We start from the raw sequence: 24991 nt of genomic DNA, 5'->3' as shown, positions 1-24991 counted from the left end.
AAGGAATTGAATGAATAAAAATACATATTGCATCTGGGACATTGCAAATTGCAAACATGTAGCCTCAGGAAATAAAAAACAAACCAAACAAAACAAAAACAAAAACAAACAAAAAAAACCCACCCTGAAAACCCAAACAAAAGCACAAAACCCCCATATATTTTTCAACACCTATCCCCTTTCTGTATAGAAATCTCTACTTTTCACTTGTTAAATTTTTGATTTCTTGGAGAAAGAAACAGTTTTTCTTGCCACTGCCTTCTTAGATAGTTTCATTTCTTTGTAATATTTACTCATCTGTATAAAATTTTAGAAATTACTGTAAAGAATAGAAGAGCAATGTCACTTGGGTGACGCTGCTTTGAATAAAAATGGGTTGGCAAAGGACAACATTGGTAAAATTAAAAGCACTGCTATTAATCAGCTGACCTGACTGTTATTAACTCCAAGTCACTTGTGAACTGGATAATCTAAGCAATTATTAAAGCATGAATGTGAATTTAGCTAATGCCCTCGTCCTCCACATCATTATCTTAGGCATAATCACCCTTTGGTCCTTGAACGTCTTTTTCATCTGAATGCTGAAACTCTCCACATGCTGTTTTCTTTAATGACTGCAAGACAAGGAAAAATTCCTAGCTAACACGGATCCCACATTTTCCAGTATTCGTCTTGCATATTTGGAGACTTGTTATGTCACTCATAAAAATGAAAAGGTATATAATCAACCAATTTTACAATAACATTTTTGCACTGAAATATTTTAGCTAGTTCCAAAACTAGACTTGTAAGTGTGTTTTGTAAGTTGTGGGAAAAGCAGCCTTTGCCAAGACAGATTTATTCCAACAGGGAAGTTGTCAAAGGCAGATTGGATAAATTGTCGTCTTCCAGTGACTCTCCTCACTGACTGTAGAAGAAATCTTCACAAGTAAATCAGGTTCTATCTCTTGTGTTGGATGTTGAATCCCATCCCAACTTGCCGAGTGGGCTGAGTGAAGAGGCAAAAGCTATGGCACGTCACAAGGAGGTTCTGTGTTGAAATAACTGATGCCTGATACCCTAAGGTGCTTTACATATGACCAGACACCTATGTGTGGGAAAATGGATCAATCTCCTGATGAACTGACCATCAGCTGTGGGTTAACCCCAGTAGGTTGCTCAGCCCTAAATAGCCACTCACTCACTTCTCCCCCAGTGGGATGGGAGAGAGAATCAGAAGGGTAAAAGTGAGAAAGCTCATGGGTTGAGATAAAGATTATTAAATAGGTAAAGCAAAAGCTGTGCACACAAGCAAAGCAATCTCAGCAATTCATTCACTACTTCCTATCATCCAGCAGGTGTTCAGCCATCTCCACGAAAGCAGGGCTCCATCATCCATAAAGGTTGCTTGGGAATATAAATGTCACAACTCCAAATGTCCCCCTTCCTTCTTCTTTCCCCAGCTTTTATTGCTGAGCACAACATCATATGGTATGGGATATCCCTTTGGTCAGCTGGGGTCAGCTGTCCCAGCTGTGTCCCCTCCCAACTCCTTGTGGACCCCCAGCCTACTCGCTGGCAGGGCAGCGTGAGGAACAGAAAAGGCCTTGACACTGTGTAAGCACTGCTCAGCAATAATGAAAACATTCCTGTGTCATCAACACCGTTTTGGTCACAAATCTGAAGTATAGCATCTATACAAGCTACTCTGTCCCACCCAAAATGAGTACGCCATCCTTCAGAATCAATGGAGAGGAAAAGGCACTGTAAGGGTGAATTACACCTGATACACTATTTTTCCTGGTGGAGATGCAGCTACTGTGGTTCCTGGTCTCACCCATTCAATCACCAAAATTAATGAGTGTAGGTGGCTAGAAATGGTTGAGACGTTTCCAATTTCAAACTGCAGAAATCTTGTTATATATAGTTGTTTTCCTCATTATACTCAATTTACAAATAGTGTAGAAAATTAGGTAGAAAGTCTGCTGCCAAGATATCATGCTTAGTGTTGAATCAAGTAGCTGTTAGACTGCATTATATAGAGACATCATGCAATTTCTTTTTTCTTTTTTGATTGCAGTCTCATTCCTTGATACTTGTATGGTATAGTCCAATTCATCTCAAACTTGACTCCAAGGAAAATGTTCTCAATGAGAGATAATTTTTAAAAAGAAGTCAGGTATTGTTATTCGATCAGAACCAAAGACACTTTTTGTGTTGCTAATTTTTCTTTGAGTTTACTGACTCTTGCTCAAAAGTCACTTGAGAGGAAAACAGATAGGTTTCAGATACTTGTTGTTGGTTTTGAATTTATAGCTACTTATACCATACAGCAATTTAAAAGAAAAATGATAACTACTGGAACAAAAAACAGTGGCAGTGGCCCAAATAGCTCTTAAAAACCTAAATTATTTAGGTCACAACAAACTGCTTTGGTGCAATGGAGGGAAAAATGTGTGCTATCACAACTTTTCGATTAAAAAAAAAAAAAAAAGAAGGTTTAGTTTATCTGTGGAAAAAGAATGTAGATTTACAATCACTTCTTCAAGGGTGCTAAACATGGCAAAAAGGATTTTCTAAGTGTATCTAATATATAAGTTTTGGATAAAAAGCACACCTTTTATAGATCACAGAATCATAGAATCATAGAATGGTTTAGGTTGGAAAGGTCCTTGAAGATCATCGAGTTCCAACCCCCCTGCCATAGGCAGGGACACCTCCCACTAGACCAGGTTGCCCAAGGCCACATCCAGCCTGGCCTTGAACACCTCCAGGGATGGGGCCTCAACAACCTCTCTGGGCAACCTGGGCCAGTGCCTCACCACCCTCAAAGTGAAAAATTTCTTCCTAATGTTCAGTCTGAACCTGCACTCTTCTACTTTAAAGCCATTCCCCCTCGTCCTGTCACTACATGCCCTTCTAAAAAGTCCTTCCTCAGCTCTCCTGTAGGCCCCCTTTAGGTTCTGGAAGGCCGCAATAAGATCTCCACATGGCCTTCTCTTCTCCAGGTTGAACAGCCCCAACTCGCCCAGCCTCTCCTCATAGGAGGGGTGCTCCAGCCCTCGGATCATCCTCGTGGCTCTCCTCTGGAAACGCTCCAGCAGGTCCATGTCCTTCTTCTGTTAGGGACTCCAAAGCTGGATGCAGTACTCCAGGTGGGGTCTCACCAGAGTGGAATAGAGGGGCAGAATCACCTCCTTTGACCTGCTGGCCACACTTCTCATGCAGCCCAGGATACGGTTGGCCTTCTGGGCTGCGATCGCACATTGCTGCCTCATGTTGAGCTTCTCATCAATCAGCACCTCCAGGTCCTTCTCCTCAGGGCTGCTCTCCAGCCATTCCCCGCCTGGTCTGTATTTGTGCTTGGGATTGCCCCAACTCAGATGTAAGACCTTGCAGTTGGCCTTGTTGAACTGCATGAGGTTGGCTTGGGTCCACCTCTGCAGCCTGTCCAGGTCCCTGTGGATGGCATCCCTCCCCTCCAGCGTGTCTACTTTGCCAAACAGCTTGGTATCATCGGCAAACTTGCTGAGGGTGCTCTTGACCCCACTGTCCATGTTACTGACAAAGATGTTGAACAGTACAGGTCCCATTATCGACCCCTGAGGAACGCCACTCGTCACTGCTCTCCACTTGGACGTCGAATGGTCATAGATGTTAATCTATAATCTAAAAATATTAATATTCTAATTTTATTAAAATCATGTAGCTTGAAATAAATTTCACCTTGGCTTACTGGACAAGATTTGTCTGGTAGGATCATAATATAAGAAAAATAGAAAATATTATTGTATAAATAGAAAATATGTGTGTATAAATGTACATGCAAGCAAACATATTGATATATAATTTAAGCATAAACATAAAATGATACAGGCTTTTGACAAATTCCAAATGTAATAATTAATGAGGTTTTAAATAATCAGGTTTAATCCCAAATTATTAAGAAAGGTCAATAACCAAACACTGTATTTCTGCAGTTTCCTAATTCTGATTTAATTGTCAGCTTTTTTGTTATATATCACTGTCTACTTGAAAGAAAGAAATGAAACCTGAGTGAGCATCCTTAATTGAGAAAAGACTTTGGAGAGGTCTTCCCTGGTTTAAATTCATTTCCCTGTTTAAATTGAAAACCAAGAGGGCAGACTGTTGTGTTACTTCCTGTAAAACTGGTCTCATGTCATCTGATTTCAAGCTCTTGCAATATACCTTCCACTACTGAGCTGTGAAATCACTCATTAAAGCCAATTGAGTTTAGACTGAAATTATTTTGACCACTCCTTAGCAACTATTTCAGTGTACCGTGAGTTGCTCCCTAACTTTCATCGGCTTTATGAACTGGGGGCACAGCTCATTGCCTGTTTCATTGTACCCCTTCAGATGCCCTGGGTTGTGGCACAGGGTCCCCATTTGTTGGTTAGAAAGCCATGTGCCTACTGTAGGTCCCGTTTCACATTAGCAAGCTTGGTGTGGATATCCAAGATAGGATTCTTGGAAGAACAGCGTAGATGGTACCTTATGGAAGCAACTTGCTTAATCCTCGGCTTTCCACTCTTATTTAAGGACTTCTAAAATTACTTTCTCAGCATTTAGTTTGGTGATGTCCCCCCAGTATGAAATGCCTGAAGATGATATCACTGTTGTATTCAGTTGATTATACCATCCCAAAGCATTGTGAGCAATGGAAGTGGGATTGCTGGGGAATTCATACTAGGATTTAGAACTTGGAACATCCATTCATATCCAAGTTTTCTCTATAATTTCCAGGAATGGTTGAATGGTGGTTGAGAGTCCTCAAAAGTTAGTTAGATTGTCTTAAATGAATATGTTTGTAGATATCTTCTAATGACAATGTTATATACCACAACTGATAGAGAACTGAAAAATAAAAGTGTGGTCACTCATGGTAAAGCTGGACTTAGGTACAAATTGACGGAAAGGGATTGGCGGAAAATGGATGAACTGAACAGGATGAATAGTTAATGTTACCATACTGTGGGCAATAAGAAAGTATTTTTACTTTCTTTAATTAAATATGGTTGTCATATAAACTTCTCCATCATGTACAATAGTCAGCACTTGGATACATTACCTTAGCAGAAACCAAAATATTAATTTGTACACAAAAGAGCTCTTGTGGTATCAGGTTTGAGACACACTATCTCTTAAAGAGTTAAATTTAATTTAACCAGAATTTACCTGATAAACAGTTGCATCAAGTACATGCTGACAGGTAAGACTGCCAGTTTATATCTATTTTTACAGCTAGGGATACCAATGCCAACTCCTTCAGCCATGAAAGGCCTTCCTCATCCTATGAAACCTGTTCTACTGTGCAAGAGATGGGATTGGAAGGGAAATTATACAGAGAAGTTCTTGTTTAACACCACCTTCCTTGTTTGGTGGCACAGAGGTATAGGAGATGTAACTGAGCTCATGTGCTCTGACTTACTCTGTGGTACATGTGTGCGTGTGTTAGGAAGGTCACCCAACTACCTGTGCATCCACCGTGAGGTAGACGCGTGATCTGCATGCTAGAGATCTAGGTTGGAGGAAAGACAGAGAGATACATCTGCTCTGCTCTCCAGACAGACTTGCTGCAAGTTTTATAGGCATGACTGAATAATACACGAAGTTATGGTAAATCAGAGGCACTTTTTCACCAGTTTCTCGAGCCATCCACCAACTGGGCAGCAGGTTAAGATTCTCCTCATGCATGGTGCAGTCCCTGCACTCTGCCATGCAGTTCTCAGATCATCTTTTCTGGCTGTTTGCTGTTCCTTCAGAGAGTGAGGAAATCTCATTTGATTCCTGATGGATGGCCATGTAATTTTCAAGTACTAGCACGGTGCATTTGTGTAATACTCTCACTGATTTAAATGCAAGAAGATATACACTGAGCGAAGATATGTACCTACCAGCCATTGAAGAATTAATTACTGGGACAATGACAAAGATTAAAAGTAGATTTAATGAATTGGACTTTTATTTGGGTGGCTTAACTATGAAAGAATTAACATAAATTCTTCCCATTTGGGGGTTTAGATGATGCAGTGCTTACTCAGGTTGACAGAAATGTTCAACCTTAATTGTTCTGGAGGAAATGGTCCTCATAAATCCAATTTGGTAGGATTCCTTGCGAGTAAGATGCTGATCCTTTACCACACTTTGATTGTCACTTTATAGTATGTATAAAATCATGTGAGTTGAAATGATTGTAGGGTAAACTGTTATTCAATAAGGATAAAAGATCTGTGTTAGTGAATTCTTCTGCTCTGGAAATGTGATGGCATTTTGCTGTTTTCAGATAACAATACTATTCTGTGTTACTGCAGTTAGATGCCATCAACCCTCTACTTTTATACATTACAACTGTCTGAACCTCAAATGGTGGAGAATTTAAAACGTCCATGCCTGATAAATCCTTCACCATTCTGCTCACACACATCTGTGGTATCCATTAGCATTATTTCCCACGGTGTTTTCTTGTGACAGGGATCTTGCTAGCAATATACGCTATTGGTAATCACTATTTAGCTTGACAACATCCAGCTTTGTTCTAAGCCTGGGATTTAAAGAGCCACCTAAGCTCTAATTTTGGCTTGTTTGATACTACTGTAATCAGGTCCTGGTGAGGCGATTGTATTTCAATTGATTATTATTAGTAGTAATACTAATAGATTTATGCAACTGTAAAGATCTAATTTGATTTTTAATGAGTCACAAATCAGGCAGTTAGTCTGTGCAATGTAGCCTCTGATCCCTGCATAGCTGCATTTCATTTCAAAATAATGAAGAAAAAAAAAAACTTAAGCTGTCTAATAAGTTTCCTGCTGTTTATTCTCAAAGTATTTTTTTTTTAATTTTCAAAAAGAATACATTATAGATATTATCTTTTCTGTATCTACCTATCATTGTGATAAAGACCCAACATTATGGTCATATTCTTTAAATACATATTACTTATTTGCTTCAAGATGCTAATATATTCCTGACCTATTCATTTTAAGACAGGTTGTTAGTGGCAACTGATGAGATGTCCATGGAAGTGGTAAAAAATCTAAAATAATCATTTTTCCAAAAAGTAATGATATTTGACATTTGCTTTCAATCAGAGATGAATGAAAAATAAAGAATAATAAAAGGAAATTTGATGTGATTTAAAAAAAAAATAGTAATTATAACGGAAAATAAGTCTGAAAGATGTTGAGTATTTATGTAGTCAATCGCAAGGGAACAGGGTATTTCCCTACACCCAGGAGGATCAGTGCTATTTTAACCATATCATTTGAAGTTTAATTTAACTTTTCTTTTAATTAATCCTTGATTTTTTATGTAGACATATACTTTAATGGAGACAAGATTGGGGATAATACCACTCAAATCTGAAAAAACCACAACTTTCCAATAAAATTATCTTGATTGTTTCAAAACACCGAAATGCTTTGATTCTCCCTTTTTTGTAAAAAAAAAAAAAAAAAAAAAAAAAAAGAAGAAACATTGTGTTTTCTATATGGATATGAGAAGATTCTATTTTACTATAATGGCATTTTTTTTAATGAAGAAAATAAAGCCCACAACATTCTCTCTGACAGTTTATTTATTGGCTTTAATTATCTGTGTGTTTATGGCTGGGATGCTTTCATCTTTCCCTAATAGCCATTAAATCAAAAAAAAAAAAGTTAAGCAGAAAAGGTGAACTTCAGATTCCCAGAAAGCATAACTTGCTGTTGTGTCTGCTCACTTTTCAAAATTTGGGAAAGCCATTGCCACCTCCTTCCTCAGGCCTCCTGTGAGCTCTGTAACAACACTGTTTGAGCACAGCTGGGAAGGTGATGGGTCAGTGTGTCGCTGTGTCGGACACCCAAGCCGCTCCTCCTTTTTTGAGGGATACTCCAAGCCACTGAGGTCTATGAAAATGTCTGTCTCTGGGATCCAGGCTGTTTTTGTCCTCTCTCAAATCAGGCCTGCTGGGAGATATTTTTTGCAAAAAATGCACTATTTATAATGAACACTGGCAAAGAATGATCAGTTCTGAAGCTCTGTATCTACACGCAAAATTCCCAAAGCGTTCTTCTTTTACATAAAAATTCTCGGGAATTAAAACAACTGTTTTCTTTTATTGATGTTTGAAACCTAAGTGCTTTCCCTTAGGTGTACTTCTTGTTTGGCATATATCACATCATACGAACAGAGAGGTCTTGGTATTTAGAAGAAGGAAAACCTAAATTTCACATTTCCATGTGCAAACGTGCGGAGCAATCCCTCTTTGGCACTTCAGCTAAGCTTTTACTTTATATTTTATTAAGACTTAAGCAATGTAGTCATATAAACAGTCATGCTAAAGCTTCCTCAAACGAAAAATTGGAAACAAACTGCTGGAAATAAAGCAGGTATAGGGAATGATGGCAGAAAGTTAGTTTTTCCATTTAAATGTGATTTAAATTGATCTTTTGTGTGAAGATGATTGAACCAACATTGTGCCAGGAAATTCACATAAATTCCCATGAACTGTCAGGGTGGTCATCCAGGAGTACCTGTTTGTGACAACTAAGCTGTTCTGTCAACCTGAATACGTGGCAGTGCCTCTATTGAGTTTCAATCCCATTCTCTGTCCTTTTTTTACACTACAAGCTCTTCAGACAAGTGAAAACCTCTGGCAATGCATATGCATGAAGAATCACATAACACAAGGTTAGTCCTGGCCTTTAGCAACATTCAAATATAAATAATAAACAAATAGAAGGATTGGATGTGTTAAAGAAACAGCATTAAGTCCACAGGATTTTTTTTTTTTTTTCCTTTCTGAGCTCATTTTCCAATATTAATAAAGTTTATGTGACAGAACGATCTACAGGAGACACAGGATCAATGTAACCCTCACCTTGACTAACTCTGACCAACGTAAGACGTGACTTAGGAAGGAGGCAGTTTAGGAAAGCAACTTATTTCTGCTTTACAGTTGACGTAGAACAATGGTTTGATATTTCAAAATTTTTTATTTTTTTGTGGCTAGAGTAAAATGTTAACATATACAGGCACTAAATTACTCCTGTTCTTATTAAAAAAAAAAAAAAAAAAGTGATCAATTGTTTGCTTTGTGATTTGCTAAAATATTATGCCATTTGCTGTTGCTGACAAAATAGGGGGTTTTGTGTAATTTATTGACCTAGGACAGCTCAGCAGAGAGGCAGCATCTGGTTGTTCAATGAGGTCTTGCATTTCACCCAATTTTCCACCTGGGTTGACGAGAAGATATAAATCTAAACTTGATAAATACCAACCACTGTTTCTGCGTCTTGGAAATTAATTTCCAAGCTCCATTGTAAGACAGCACAGCAAACCAGAGCACACACAAGCAGCAAAAATAATATTGGTTCAGTGTATTATACTGACATCAACAACACTCACCTCTAACTATTCCGCCTCAGATTTGACGAATATGCAAATGCAAGGTTGTTAAAGTAGCTGATTGCAGAACTATGGAATCAGTAGGGGTGTTAGCCCTGCTAAATTCCAGTTCAGGTAATTAAATTCCACCTACCTAAGTTCTCTTGTTGTTTTAGTCCTTCACTTTCACTTAAACTACAGAGCAAGATTCTTCACAAATATTTATTTGGCTTCTAAACAGGCTTTGTGAGTGTTTCAGCACATTGTTGTATGCTTTCTCTAAATAAAAGCATGCATAGAGCTTTGTCCACATGAATATCTTCCTAAAATTATGATAATTATGATAAAGAAATCTTGGCATGTCCACTTGTGGAACCTTAACCATCCTTTTAGTCTTAAAGCAAGAAAAGACTGTGATATGAGTTTCTCAGAAAAATACATAATTCCTTCTTGCCAGATGCAGAAAACTGGGAATTTTTGTGCATTCTTCTGTGTGAAGACTTGGATACAAGAATGCTCGAACTATCTGGGGGCAGTTGTAAGATGCAGAATTTAGGATTCAGGTGCCATTTTGGTGCAGATATAGAAAAGAATTTTTTGATGCTGCCACTGAGCCAATTTTGTCTGAACTGGAGGGGTAGAGTGCCAGACTTTGAAGCCAAGAAAGAACAATTTTACTACGTCTTCCATAAGTACATTGATAAGAGAAGGATTTATCTTGTAATTATGTCCGGCAGCAGATAAAAATCTGTTTTAAAATCCTTCTTCCCAATTCCATTCTTAAGAAATTCTGATCACAGATTAAGCAACCTAGATCACTTACTTTTTATTAGTCTTATGAACTTGGTGAAAAGAGGCATTTTGATGAAGAGTAATTTAAAAATATTAAATCCAAGAAAAATATTTTTTTTCATATATTGATCATTTAGTCTTTCAACTGCTTGAAACCCCATTCCTTCTGCTCCCGGTAGCAGCATGAAAATTGTATTGGTGTTGTCATAGTAAATGGTTGGTACTCAGGCTCTAAATAGTATGTAGTCATGAGATCACAGATTCTATAAAGATTTAAGTTTCATTTTACACATAAAGGACCAAAGTCTTTACACCTTACTCTAAGCATTGACCTGAATGCCCATTTTGAAATTATAGTCAATTTTATCAATGGAGAAAGGCAGAAACTGCACAGAGAATATCACATTGTAGTGGAAAGTCTGTCTCTGGAAATTCATGTTCTTCTGCACCAATTGTAAAGAGCACAAGAGTATACTCCACATAGGTCAATGTCTAGTGCCTGGTAGGAGGTATTTGAGTCCTCATCTACAAGCAAATGTTGTGTATATTTTAGTATCGTAATTTATAAAATGGTTTGTGTAAATCAGACGGATTCTTCTGTACAATGGCAATACTGTGTCTTTTGGTTGAAGCTCTTTTCATGGAATACTTTTGGTTTCAAAAGCACCAACAGAACCTAGGAATTGGAACTCAGTTCCCAAAATAATTTCATACCCTACAACAAGATTTAGGAATTTTTTGGTGTTTAAAACTCAATGGCAGTCCCTTCTGGGAAGCTGCTTAGCCCTGGACCCTGTTCTTTGACTTAAATGTTGACCTGACATTTGCATTTCCACCTACAGCAATGCTCAGAGCTCTTCCTGCCAATTTCAAACTCCTTTTGTGTTACTATAACCACAAAAAAGATCTTTAAGTATATGAGGCTCCCTGGCTTGTAAGCTAAACCCCATGCTGAGTTATTTGCAGTTTTAGAATCTATTATGTAATGTGTAATTGTAATAATAACAGTTTTATTTTGTATTTCCAAATAACGTTACTGTCAGGTGCCATTGTTTAGGAACACTTCTGAAGATAAAGTTAATTGTAATTTACATGCGGTATTTCATTCTCCTTTACTTTGCCACAGAGACATGGAAAATACAGTAAAATGAGGCTTGAAGTTTTGAGGTTAAGCAAAGTTGCAATAAAATTCATTTTCTGTGGCTTCACTTTTATTTACCAAAGCAATCAACTTTCTTATTGCCAGTAGATATTTTATAGCTGACATACTCAATCTCTGGACCTCCTAATTCCAACTAAATCAACTTTTCACGTTATAATATAGAACTGCAATAAATGTGAGAACTAATTGGCTTGAAAGAGTGCATTAGGAATGTACTATCGGGTCATTAATTGGTGTCTGAGTTCCTAGAAATTCAAAAAATACTCTGCTGACTTGTAAACCATGTATGAATAACAAATAGAATGGAGACTAGGCTGTTAAGATAAAACTATCATGCATTCACCAACCTGACATTTAAAGAATATGTCAACAATTTAAAAGCTTCCCTTATACCAATGATATATTTATTCCATCAGGACTATCTTAGCATCTCAGATTGCTGACACTTTTCTGATTATGCTAGCCCTCTGCAGGATACAGCTTCCTATTTATTATTGTAATCACTTTAGAGCAAAATAAGTCTGCTTGTTGCATATAAGAAAGACTCTCCATTTTATTAGTGGGTATTTATTTTACTTCCAGATTTGTAGTAGACGTTTGATGGATTTTTGATAATCTTTATTTTGTGCTCCAATAGAAATTAACATACTAATAGGATTATGAGATTTTTTATTTCTGGAATTTTGATTTTTTAATTTCTTCTTCTACACTTGGCTTGTTTGTCAAACATAAATCATCCAACAGTCTCAGCTAGTAAAGAGATAAGTAAGTTTTTGTTATCATGCTGCATACTACGTAAACTAAACAATCCATTTCTAGCCCTGCTCCCTCCTTAAAGTGTATGCAGTCAGAAATCCATAATGTCCTGCCTTTTTTGGACAAGTTATTTTGTATGTTAAAAGAACGCAGGTTAAGAGTGTTCAAGATGCTTTAATATGTCTTTTTTTCTGAATTTCCTCCTCATCATTCTTTCATATTATTCCTTCACCAAAAACTCCATCATAATGTGTTTATTTTTCTAAATAAACCTGGAGTATTTTGTGTTACCTCTATTAAACTATATTGATTAACGAATGCAAACTGGAATTTGGCATGTATTTTGCTAGCTTACAGTGTGCAACAGAGTTCTTACAAGATTTTGCACTTTGAAGGCTAGTCCTACCAGCCTCTACTAAAATTGAGGTCATATCGTGTTTAGTGATACTTTTAATCCTTATGCCCATAAGTTACAATGCAAATGGTGAAACCAAACAGAGTAAGATCAAAAAAGGGTTGAAGTGGATTTATAAGGTTATAAACCAGCTCTGTGGGTCTACCTCCGTGTGACTGGGCAGAAGGATGCTCCCAGACACCTCTATCCAGCCAGCACACACAAATGTTGGATGTGTATCATCCCTTCCTCCTCCCTAGTTTCTACAGAAATAACACCACTTACTTAATTGAAGGCAGAAGAGGTGGTATTTCATGAAGTCTGGAAGATGCCCAGACGGGAAAATATGGTGGCAGGATGCTGTAAAATGCACTAGTTTAAAGGTACAAGTGTAATTTAGGAGACTAACAAAGTGAAACTGGATACCACAACTGATTGCCGGGGCTCTAGGTCCTTAAGGAGATGGCTATTCATCTGTCTTTATTTTAGCCTCTAAACAGGCTGATTAAATGGTTGTGATCAGTCACAAATAGTAACTTACTAGATACCAGTTCTTATACGAATAAGCATGGGCCTCTGAAAGACCCATAAAGTTCTTTTTCAGCACTGTTATAAAACAGCATATTTCCCTGTCATAACCATGCTCAGAAAATTACTATTATTTTATCCTACTCTGATAGCACCAACAGTACAACAATAATTGGCGTGACAAATAATAAGACACAGTCTGAGAGCTCAGTCGAAGGCTTGGGACGTGTCAGGGTTGTAGGAAAAAAACATAGCACCAGTTCTTTTGTAAAACACAGATTTGTTGTCCTTACTGACTTTCTACCCACCGTTACTAGTTAGTGGCTTCTTGGCACTGCAGCTGGAGTGCTGATTTGGAAAGATTTGAAAGAAAAGTAAGGAGTAGCTTCACACATCAGTGGAATTTCTGTGACTATGTTTGAAACAGGTTCTTGAAGACAAGAGTAAGCTTTACGAAATAAGGATTTGTAAAGATTTGTGGAATACCTTAAGAGTGAAGGCAAGAAACAGGCTTTGGTCTATTGTGTTTTGTTTTTTTAGAGGGGGTGACTAACATATTGCCTCAAAATTAGCAGGAGATACTAAAAGGAAAAGAAAAAGGAATGGAACTTCAGTGTACACACCAAAGTGGTATTTATTCCCAAAGCACATTTCTTTCAGGAGATGATGAAGATATTTATGCAAATTTGGCACTAATCAACCGCTTCTGCATGTAAGCTCCCATATATGGTACAGCTTAGATGTAAACAAAATTGCAGAGTAAAGAAAAATCAGACAAGATTTTAGATTAAGACAAAAACAAGACAATGAACAAGAAAATGTGCTAAATCCTTTAAAAGTAATGTAGATTGTTATAAACCCACAAGGACTGACATTTGGCTAACAGCCATTGGTAGCTCTTTGCTGAGACAGCGTCACCCACTCCATTATTTTTTGCTGGACCATCCAAGTAACTCACATCATTTTCAAAGAGACAAATCTAGTAAAAGCATTAGATGATTTTCATTTATTTATTATGTTTTATTTTTAATCCCAGGATTTTGTCACCCTATTTTTTTTTTTTTTTTTCAACTGGAAAATCTAGCTCTGGAGGGGTAAAGCACTGATTCAGATCCTTCCAAGATTTGAATCTGATGTTTCCTAGAATCAAGTAGGTGAATACTGTTGACACTGACTTTTCCATAAGACCACCATATCTCAAAAAAGGGTGGAGGAGTTGTACTTATGCTGGAAAGTAAAAGAGAGAAGAGTTAATCTCTGGCTTTGTAAATATATTAAAAAATAAGCAAGAACAGAAAGATAAGTTCTTAATAGATGGGGTATATTAGGCTGTGGAGTACTTTTTTAAAAATCTGAATCTATTTTTCAGCTGCCAAATTCTGTAGAGTGAGGCAGGTCATCCATCACTGAAACGCTCATCAGACATGAAACAATTAGAAAGTGAGTGTTGTCCTGAAATAATGAAGCACTGATTGTATGCATCTGTAGCTGAGAATATAAGAGGTAGAAACATTGGAAAATAAAATGGATAAAGAAAAAAGGAAATGTTTCTTAGTGCAGCTCAAAGCCATATTTTGGTTTATAAGGAGCTACTGTGTGAATGCAAATGAAGGATCACATTTCATTGTAAAATTGATTCTCTTGACCTTCATGTTATGGGGAATCTATTGGTTCTGCAGTGCAAACCTGCAGTGACAACTATGTGCAATTTGAACTTGAGCATATAAATACAGAGATTCATGCAGATTCGTCAGTAGTACCATCAGAGTTCTGGAAACAAGAGTTATCTTCATCCTCTTTAAACTCCTCTTTCAAAGTGTTGTACATGTTCTGACCACCCACCTGTGATTCCATTACAAGAAGAGACATTCTATTATGTGGGAATAAGTAGATGAAATTAAATCTGCAACATCATGAACAGATGCTTCAATATTTGACCTCTCATTAGGTTTTATCACGATTGTATCCAGCCTACCACAGAACTTCTGAATATGAGACTCTCCAGTCTTCCACATATCTTTGGGAGTGTATCGATTTGTGAATGGCTATCAAAAAAAAAGAGATTTTTTGCTTCATTTGAGAAGAAAAAAAAAAGAGAAAAAAAAAAAGAAGAAAAGAGAAGAGAGGTTTCATTGTTCTGAATTCTAGATGACGAAGGTGCTTGCAGAGAAGGAAATTTATTCCAGACACATAGAGTTTTTAATACGGAACATAAATGCTTATCTTAAGTTTGTAGATGCAATTTTCAGGGTCTTGGCACTGATGCCAGAAAAGGTCTCAGATTTTTTTGTTTGCTTATTTATTTTGAAGTGTTATAGACACATTTCCTTCTCGGGCTCTGGAAGCTTTACCCTCAGTCACACCTCCTGCCAGCTGGTAAGAACCCTGTTGCTGTTGGATTTACTTCCTCAGCTCTCTGGTGGGTGGTTACTAATGTAAATTAGTGTCTTATCTACATAAAAAAAAAAAAGTATGTGATTAAAGCAACTTAGGATTAAGGCATTGATGTCATTAACACTTCTCATTTACATTGCAGTTCTATACTGCATTAAGTCTTCATTGAGAGCTTGCTGGTTGCCTTTTTCATAAGAAGATTGGTGGGGGTTTTGCCGTTGACCAAAAGTTTGAACACAAGGGGGCCAGCACCACTCTTGCTGATCACTATGGGAATCAGGATCCAAAAATTTTTAATGAAGAGTACCGCTTTTCTGCTGACCAGTTACATCACTTATTTGTACAACTTTTTCCTCCGCTGTAGAAAGAAGGTTGTTAACACCGTCATATCTCAAAGAGGCAATGATGTGACAGGTCGTTCATTCATATAAAGGAAAGATGATATAAATGTTGGCTTGATTATTCTTATCCTAACGTTCTGTGGAAAAAAAAAGAATGTTCTGTTTGCTAGACCTTCTGATCTCCCTCTCCAAGAGATTAATTAAATGGCTTGTAGCTATAGTGACCCGAAACCTGCGAAGAAGAGAATGAAGTGAGGCTTATTAAGGCATTGGATTGCTTTTTGTATGCTTCATTTGGGAAAAAGATGCATACTGTCTCTCCCTGCCTGGAGTCTGGAGGTACCACACCACATGTTCATCACCTGACTAGATAAGGTTCAAACCATATCTCCAGGGCTCAGCCTGCACAGTCAATATGCCTATTGGTTAAGAACATCCATCACTGTGAAGTGATCAGAAGCTACTTTGTCCTTTCCTCTCGTCATACACTTTTTGTTTGCTTGTTTGTTTTTCTTCCTGCAAGTTTGCCATGAAAATATTTAGTTTCAAAAAAAAATAAGCTTTAATAGAAAGCCTAATTTATTTACATTTCAAAACCAGAAAGTAACTTTTAAATTATTTATTTAAAAGAAATCCAGGTTTCTCATTTCAGAGGGTTTCTGGTTGTTTCTGTTAGTAGGTCAGTTTCCTTCCTAAAACCACTGTGGAGGAGACTGCAGTAACTTTTTGCAAGAAAACTCAGGAAGCATACCCACCAATTCCTACTGAGTCACGAAGAATAAAAAAAAAAAAAAAGCAACTTTTAATTTTGCATTTGAAAGGTGTACTCTCAAAGCAGCAAGATGTTTTGATTCTTGTATGAGCGTGTGTACCATTTATGCTGTCAAAATTTGGGTTTAATTTTTGTTGTCTGAAATGCCGCTATGGGCTTCTACTCAAAATTTCTTTTAGAACGTACACCCAAACTCTTCTAAGATCATAGTGCTTCCATATATTTAGACAAAATGACAAGGTATGAATGGCTTGTTTGATTAGAACCATGTTAAGTGGCTTTTGAAAAAAAGTAATTTAGAGGTCATTTCTGGTTCAAGACATCTCTAAGCTGAAAATTAATGGAAGTGGTGCTGATATGCGTTGTATTGCATTGCATTGCATTGCTCTGTTCTACTCTATTTTTTTTCCCTCCAGATTGAGTGTTGAGATACATGTGAACAAATACAAAAGCAAAACATGTCAGGATAGTATTTCTGAGCAGTATTAATTGACATTTCAAGTGCTTTTCAACCATTTTGAAAGAGAATGTGCTGCTTCTGAAATGACATATTCCCAGGTAAAATAGCTTCTGTCTTTTTTCAGTCTGAGTTTATGTGTTGATGACTAGAATGTTAATGCAATAATTTACAGTTGCATTATCTTTATGGTTTTATATTATAATAACTTAATGGAGCAGAAATGCATTGCAGATGGACAGATAAAGAATGCCTGTGAAAATTAGAGAGAAGGGAAGTGGAATGTCTTTGAGTAGAGAATGTACAGCACTGGAAGGGAGATTGGTGATGAATATTAATATAAGTAGTGGGGTTTTTTTACCCATATTTCTTTCCATACTCCATGTTTCACACATGACTTTGCAAAGCCACATGTTAGGTAGAGGCAGTATGATAGCTGTGAGTGAAAATACAATGGGTATTTTTCACTCAGTAGTAGTTCACACAAACACAATCATTGGTTTCCATTTTTCTTACATTCAGAAATACATCAGGATTATCCTTTCTTAACCCCCCCCCCCCGCACCCCCCGCCCAAAAAGTGTGTCACTGGATCTTTAGCTTCTGCCAAGACATTTACAAGACAAGCAGGTACAACGTTGATTTAACATCATTTCTGCCAGGATAATGCTGTTAAGCCTGGACAGGGACTGTTGTCAGTTTTTGGAAGTGTCATGACACAAAAAAAAAGGAAGGGAATATGAGCAAGAAAATGCCATAAATGGTTTGAATAGACTAAATTATGGTAGAAGATTAGAGGGAAAAAATATCCTAATAGCTCTGTTACAGTCTCAACTACAAATCTCAGCCACATGATGAGGTAGTGAACTTGTTATGTTCTCCATACAGAGGCATCTCTGAAGACAATCTTTAGACAGATTGGTAGATGAATAAAGGCCCAGAAGTCAAGCAATTTGCACAAAATCACAAATATAATAGAAAATGTTTGTGATAAGAAAGATAGAAATGATTTAGTTTGTGATATACAAATAAAATAGAAAAGAGGTTACATTTCCTGAATTCTAATGTATAGAATAGTCTCTACATTCATTGTCATCAAGTCATGATTTCCTATGAATTCAAGACCTTTTCAAAACTCTAAGCATATCTCATTATATTTATGCCAACAGCAAAATCAAATAGCTGTATAATATATTCACCCTGAAATTTCTTTGTAATAAATATCCCATGGGACTTCCTGACAGTCCCCTTGAGAAGTTTATGAAATTCCCACTGATACTGTTTTTTAGCATTAAGTTATTGTCCTTAATAACCAGCTATTGACTTTAAAATCTCTTAGATTATTTGGTCACTGAAGAATAATAAATAGCCATAGGAGATGTATGAGATGATTTGATTGACTTATGAAGAGGGATGCAAAATAAAGGGTCATGCAAAATAAAAAAAAATCATGTGTTGTAATATTTCTGGCTATGCTCAGTTTGAGTAATTTCTGATACTTCCTTTCATCATAGCTGAGCAATACATGATGAGATTAAGATACTATTCACACAAATGCTCTTAGTTTACCAATGAAAAAAAAAAGCGTTATCTTAGTTTCTCTCTAAGTGATGTATACTGTGTACCCTGGGGCCTTGTTGCTCTTTAAGATAAACTTAAAAAGCATTTTTTTTGCAAAATTTTCTGTTAGACAGAACAGTTCTCCTATTTGTGTTAACAAATAATTTAAGAATGTGAAGAATAAAAAGATAGAACAGGAACAAATGTCAAATGAATTTCACCTCATAAGTGGTAACTTCCAGAAAAAAGGGTACCTATGGTAAGAGTTGTCTTTCCATTCACAGGTGTCAGCAATTAGTATTATCGCAAAAGAAAATTCACATATGAATTGAGGGTCTGAGGAACACGTCGTACTGCAAGAAGCACTAAGAGATGTTCATCGGGGACTTTGGATGAAATACCCTGTGAATTACTTTATAACGAGTGAATGTGGCAAAGTTGTTTTCTTCCCAACCGTCGAACACTTTAGTGGTTTAGCCACTGGGCACAGAGGAAAAATCAGCTCTCAGACTTTATTCCAGGGGTATACTGCACAAGCCAGAGTGCAAGCACCGTCAACAAGAAGGATAACAAGAGGCTAATCAGGTTCCTGAGTATCAAAATGCTTAAGAGAGCTGAGGAATCAAAAGGTGTTTATGTGAGATTTTGAAATGAAACAGAAAATGAGAAACAACCACTCCTGGGGCTTGAAGGTCTAGATTAGGTCTGCTGTAGAAAGCCTCTGCCCTGCTCTTGATACTGAGAAAAATGAAATTTATTACAAAGAACAAACAAAGGCCCTAGAAACCAGGTTTATTCTTGGTGCAACTTTTGTAATCCAGAAAACTGGATTAGAGCCCCTGGATAACAGGGACAAGTTTCACCTTCTTGCCACAGGGAGGTAAGATTCTTATAAATATCCAAAGAAGAGCCACACATTTATAAGGAAGTTTATGCAGGCTTACAATTTGTCTTATAGTAGTTTTTGGAGTGTATGTATTTGGATGATCTAATTTACCAGCAGAGACACCATTCATTTAAACAAATAGTGACAAAAGTATTTATAAATAACAAGATATCTTTCCCGTTACTGAAAGCACATAATATTCTCTCTTTTTTTCTCATAGGTTGAAGCAACAGGAGAAATTAAACCAAATTTTTCAAAAGACAACTATAAAATATCAGAATAAGTGAATAGCGGCTGCCATGAGTTTTTTTATTATCTTAATTTTAAAAATAATCTGAGAGTTTACTCTGGTACATGAAGGCAGACAGATTTTTCTCAGAGGAACTGCAGTAAAATAAGAGTAATATTTTGGGGAGTGTTAGGCGATGCTCCACACACGCGTGCTTGCGCACACACATACACACTTTCCTTAGAAATGCAACTTAGGAAATTGCAATCCAGTGGAAAACATTAAAACGCATCTCTGTATTACAAAAAACAGTCACAATTAATGAATGGTTTGCTGTGGCCATAGCTCACTGCTGGGTGCTGCTGGCAGCTGATAAACAAATTTACTTTCTCACCTCTAGTTCAGAGAGGAAGGAAGAGTACAGGAGCAAAGGGGCTTGGTGGAAGGGACAGTTGAGACCTTAAGCAAGTGAACGGTTCTGATTACTTGCAGTTTTCTGATGACTCAGTTCCTTCATGGTTACAAAGAAAATCAGTCATTCACTGTGATATTTTTTTAAGTTAATTTGATACATAGTCCTAAGGGGGTTTTGTTTGTCTGTTTGTCTGTTTGGGTTTTTTTACACTGATCATTTAGAGTTTCATCACTAAATTATGTCACATTTTCTATTTCAGTAGGTCATAAAAGAAAGAGTACAAAACTATATAGTGAATAAGAATTACCTTTATGCAAGGATTGGGTATTCCTGGGCAGAATTTGTTAATACCATTTGTAAGGCACTAAGCCCCAACTTGTCTTAGGGCTTAGCTATGCAAAGTACTGGAAATCCATGTCAATAAACAACCAATTTCCGCTGTTAAGCAAAGCTATTGGAAATCTCACTCTGTGGCGGTTGACTGAAACAAGGAATTTCAGGGTGGGATTCATTTCATGTGTTTGTTGGTTATAAAATATATTTATCTGCAACTGAGCTGGCTGTTTAGGCTTCCACTATGGTCAATGTAGTCTAATCAATACAGTCAATATGGTTTAATGTGATTAATTTGGACAAATGTGTTTACTTTAGGGTGAGATAAACTTCTCAGACCTCAGTTCTGTTGAGTTTATTGACTAATCCTCTACTTACTTGAAAAAGAAATTTAGAGTAATTTGGTCAGATGTCTCTACATCGAAGAAATCCATGGGTGGTTAAATGAACCCTAGAGTTTGTGATGCTCATAATCACAGAGCTCATAATCTTTAACAGGCGGATCTTCTGAATTACAGAGTAAAGATTTCTCCTTTTGAATTGTGCTAGTTCTGGTATTGTGAATAATTGGCAGCAGGCAAAGAAATGACATTCCATCTCAACAAAACTGGGGTATTTGAAAAAAAAAAAAAAAAAAGAAAAGTGTATTAGTGTCTCCATATTAATGCTTGAGGGTACAAACATCTTACCTTTTACAGAAATATACAGTGTCCAAACAGATTTCCTCAGAAGTACTTAACCTTGACTTACGCATAAATTGAACACTTCTTGGAATACAAAATATCAGAAGTTTCACCACAGGTTACTCCTGCCTAGTTCTAACAGGCATTGCTCTTTCATATCAAGGAAAATAGGAATGGCTGTGAGCAGTCTGTGCTTAGGAGAAGAGGGAAATAAGGTTTTGCCAGGGTTATATTCACATGATAAAACATGCCGCTGATCCCTATATTTTCTTGGGACAAAGGATGTCACGAAGTAAGTCACAAAAAGATCCTTCTCATGCTTATTTTCTGTTATTTTTTTCTCTTATCTTCCCTCATGTCCTCTGTCTGTTACAAGAAACACTTGCTCTCACTGCATCTTCTTCATTTCTTTTTTCTTATTATCTGTCTTCCAGTTGAAGACTCTCACTGTCCTTAACTTCTCCTGGCGTGGAAATCATCCTGCAACTTTGATAATCTGTTATCTTCCTTTGTATCTCTTTTACGGCTTTGCAATAAAATAACTACACATATCTGTGCCTCTTCTATCCTACAAGAGCTTTTCAAATACACCTACTAGCAATAAACTGAAGGATAAGTATTTCTTTAGAAACTGATTCCACATTTCCTAATGGATGGTCCAGCTTGTGGTAAAGAACACCAACTTGGTGGTTCACAGATTTCCAAGTTAGCTGAGTCTGCACAGCATCTGCTCTCTTCTTCCTGAAGCTCAGGCTCCCATAAACACGCCTGAGCAGATTGCTTTCCCAGTTCCTCTCCTGTGGGACTCTGCTGTTATAGACCTTGAAAATAGTGAAAGAGCTGCCCAAGCCCCCGTCAGAAGGTACTTTCAGACCAGCTCTCAGGTAAGTATTTACTTCCCTGGGTACAGAAAACAGTAAAGAAAACAGTTTCAGGAGTTTCTTGATTTACTCTTAACACAAGCACCAGAACTCCTCTGCTCCTCTTGAATGCATCGAATAAATGAACAAAATCTATACATTGTTTTCCCTTTTCGGACCATCCTAGGATTTGTTCAATGTCTCTGTTGGAAAACCCATCCTTTGAAATCCAACTGGACATCTCATTTTTTTTCTGATAATCAGCTAGCTTCTTTGGCTTAGGGCATCTAAAAGTATGTTCATACGTCTTTTGCTATCCCTCAGCTCCTCAGCTCTTATTCATAATTCTATGTTCCTGATTTTTCTTAGACAGAGTTGTTGAAAACAGTGTAACATGTGTTAGAAACCTTGCTGTCCCACCAATGTAAAGTAAGGCATAGATAGGCCCTGCCCCAGGATTTGTTGTCTATTTCTATTATAAAATGAAGTATTCAACTCATGCTTATTATTTTAATCATAACTGTTACCCTACAACGTAAGTTGAAAGATTTATTCTGAATTTGGTAAGAAAGATAAAAAAGTGCAAAGCAGATATAAAAGCTCGGCTTTTACAATGCCAGTGTCTTGTTGGGGTTTTCAAGCAATTTAGACTGAGTTTATTTAATGAACCTCCCTTCAAACAGAATTTTAAAGGCATGAACTTTTGCATAAAACAAAAGTGTAAAATATTAATAATTATTATATAACTAGGAAAATTACTTTTTCTTCTCAATATCAATGAGGTCAGGAGGCCTGCATGGGTGAGCAAGGAGCTCCCTGGAAGTGTTCAAGGACAGGTTAGATGGGGTTTTCAGCAACCTGGTCTAGTGGAAGGTGTCCCTTCCCATGGCAGGGGGGTTGGAACTAGATGACCTTTAAGGTCTTTTCCAACCTAAGCCATTCTATGATTCTATGATTTTCACAATTTCCTTCAGTTTGAAGATTCTTCCTAAAAGGTGTTTAACTCTGTGTTATCTTCATTAAGCTTATTTCATAGATACATTATCTCTAACTCCTTAACATATACATACATGACATGTCACAGTCCTTTGTAAAAAACTCCACTCAGTCTGGACTCCTCACCCTTGTGGGTACATAGAATCATAGAATGGTTTAGGTTGGAAAGGACCTGGAAGATCATCGAGTTCCAACCCCCCTGCCATGGGCAGGGACACCTCCCACTAGACCAGGTTGCCCAAGGTCACATCCAGCCTGGCCTTGAACACCTCCAGGGATGGGGCCTCAACAACCTCTCTGGGCAACCTGTGCCAGTGCCTTACTACCTTCACAGTGAAAAACTTCTTCCTAATCTTCAATCTGAACCTGACCTCTTCTAGTTTAAAGCCATTCCTCCTCGTCCTATTGCTACATGCCCTTCTAAAAAGTCCTTCCCCAGCTCTCCTGTAGGCCCCCTTTAGGTACTGGAAGGCCGCAATAAGATCTCCACAGAGCCTTCTCTTCTCCAGGGTAAATAGCCCCAACTCACTCAGCCTCTTCTCATAGGAGAGGTGCTCCAGCCCTCAGATCATTCTCGTGGCTCTCCTCTGGACACCCTCCAGCAGGTCCATGTCCTTCTTCTGTTGGGGACTCCAAAGCTGGATGCACTACTCCAGGTGGGGTCTCACGAGAGTGGAGTAGAGGGGCAGAATCACCTCCTTTGACCTGCTGGCCACACTTCTTCTGATGCAACCCAGGATACTGTTGGCCTTCTGGGCTGCGATCGCACATTGCTGGCTCATGTTGAGCTTCTCATCAATCAGCACCTCCAGGGCCTTCTCCTCAGGGCTGCTTTCCAGCCATTCCCTGCCAAGCCTGTATTTGTGCTTGGGATTGCCCTGACCCAGATGTAGGACCTTGCAGTTGGCCTTGTTGAACTGCATGAGGTTGGCTTGGGTCCACCTCGGCAGCCTGTCCAGGTCCCTCTGGATGGCATCCCTCCCCTCCAGCGTGTCTACCTTGCCAAACAGCTTGGTATCATCGGCAAACTTGCTGAGGGTGCACTCAACCCTACTGTCCATGTCACCGACAAAGATGTTGAACAGTACAGGCTGAACAGTATATCATTCATCTGTTTTGCTGCCTCCTTGTATGATTCTTTCAGAGGGACTGGGATGACTTCTTCAAAACTTTGTGCTTAATCACTAACTCTTTGAGTATCATGCAAGACTAACCTTGGTGGAAACAGACACAATATGTTCCTATCACAGAACATAATCACTCCATCAAACTATTTAGAAGCTATTGCTCCAGACTTAGTTTTATACTATGTCTATTCACTTGCCTCTGCTTTCATAGTCTTGTATTATAATTGCCATAGCTAACAATAAAAGACAAATCCCTTCCTCTGACATTGAAATTCAGAAACAAGGAGACAGCAACAGTGATCAGTAATTGTATGCTTTCCTTTTTTTTGCCTGCATTTGATTTATATTTTTACCTTGAAGAATCTTAATCGTCCATCTGCCAATTTCACAACAGCTGACATCTTCTGCTTAAGCAAGACACTCTCAACCTTTCCTGGGAAGAGTGGTTACAAAGCACACCAAAAAAAAAAGTAGGATCAGAGGATGGATTGCCCTGTTAGCATACGTTTTCAACTCTCATTTATGTCCCTTCTTGATTCAGCTTTAGTTTGGGGGAGGGAAATGGGAGTAGCACTGCTTTAAAAGCCATAACCTTTAGAATTAAAATGAGTTCCCAGCACAAACTGAGCAATAAAAAAGCAATCATATCACCAGGCTGCTGGCCTTTATTATTTTAGCATCAGTGTGATGGGCTTTAAAAGCCTTAGACATGCTGGGAAAGTTAAATACACGTGTTCCATTTAAAACTGACCAGCATTTAAATACGCAGACACCTGCCACGACAAGCAGTCAAGGGATTGCTCTTTCATTTTATAAATGGAATAAAACTGCTCAGTAGAATGGCATGACATCTGTGTGGATATTTGTTTAGTTGCTACTGGTGTACTTAATGTAAGGGATTTAGAGTATTAGGTTCAGACAGCATACTGCAGACTCCA

The sequence above is a fragment of the Vanellus vanellus genome, assembly GCF_965231255.1.
Source record: "Vanellus vanellus genome assembly, chromosome: 2".
NCBI lineage: Eukaryota > Metazoa > Chordata > Aves > Charadriiformes > Charadriidae > Vanellus > Vanellus vanellus.
Note: the sequence above shows the minus strand (reverse complement) of the source record.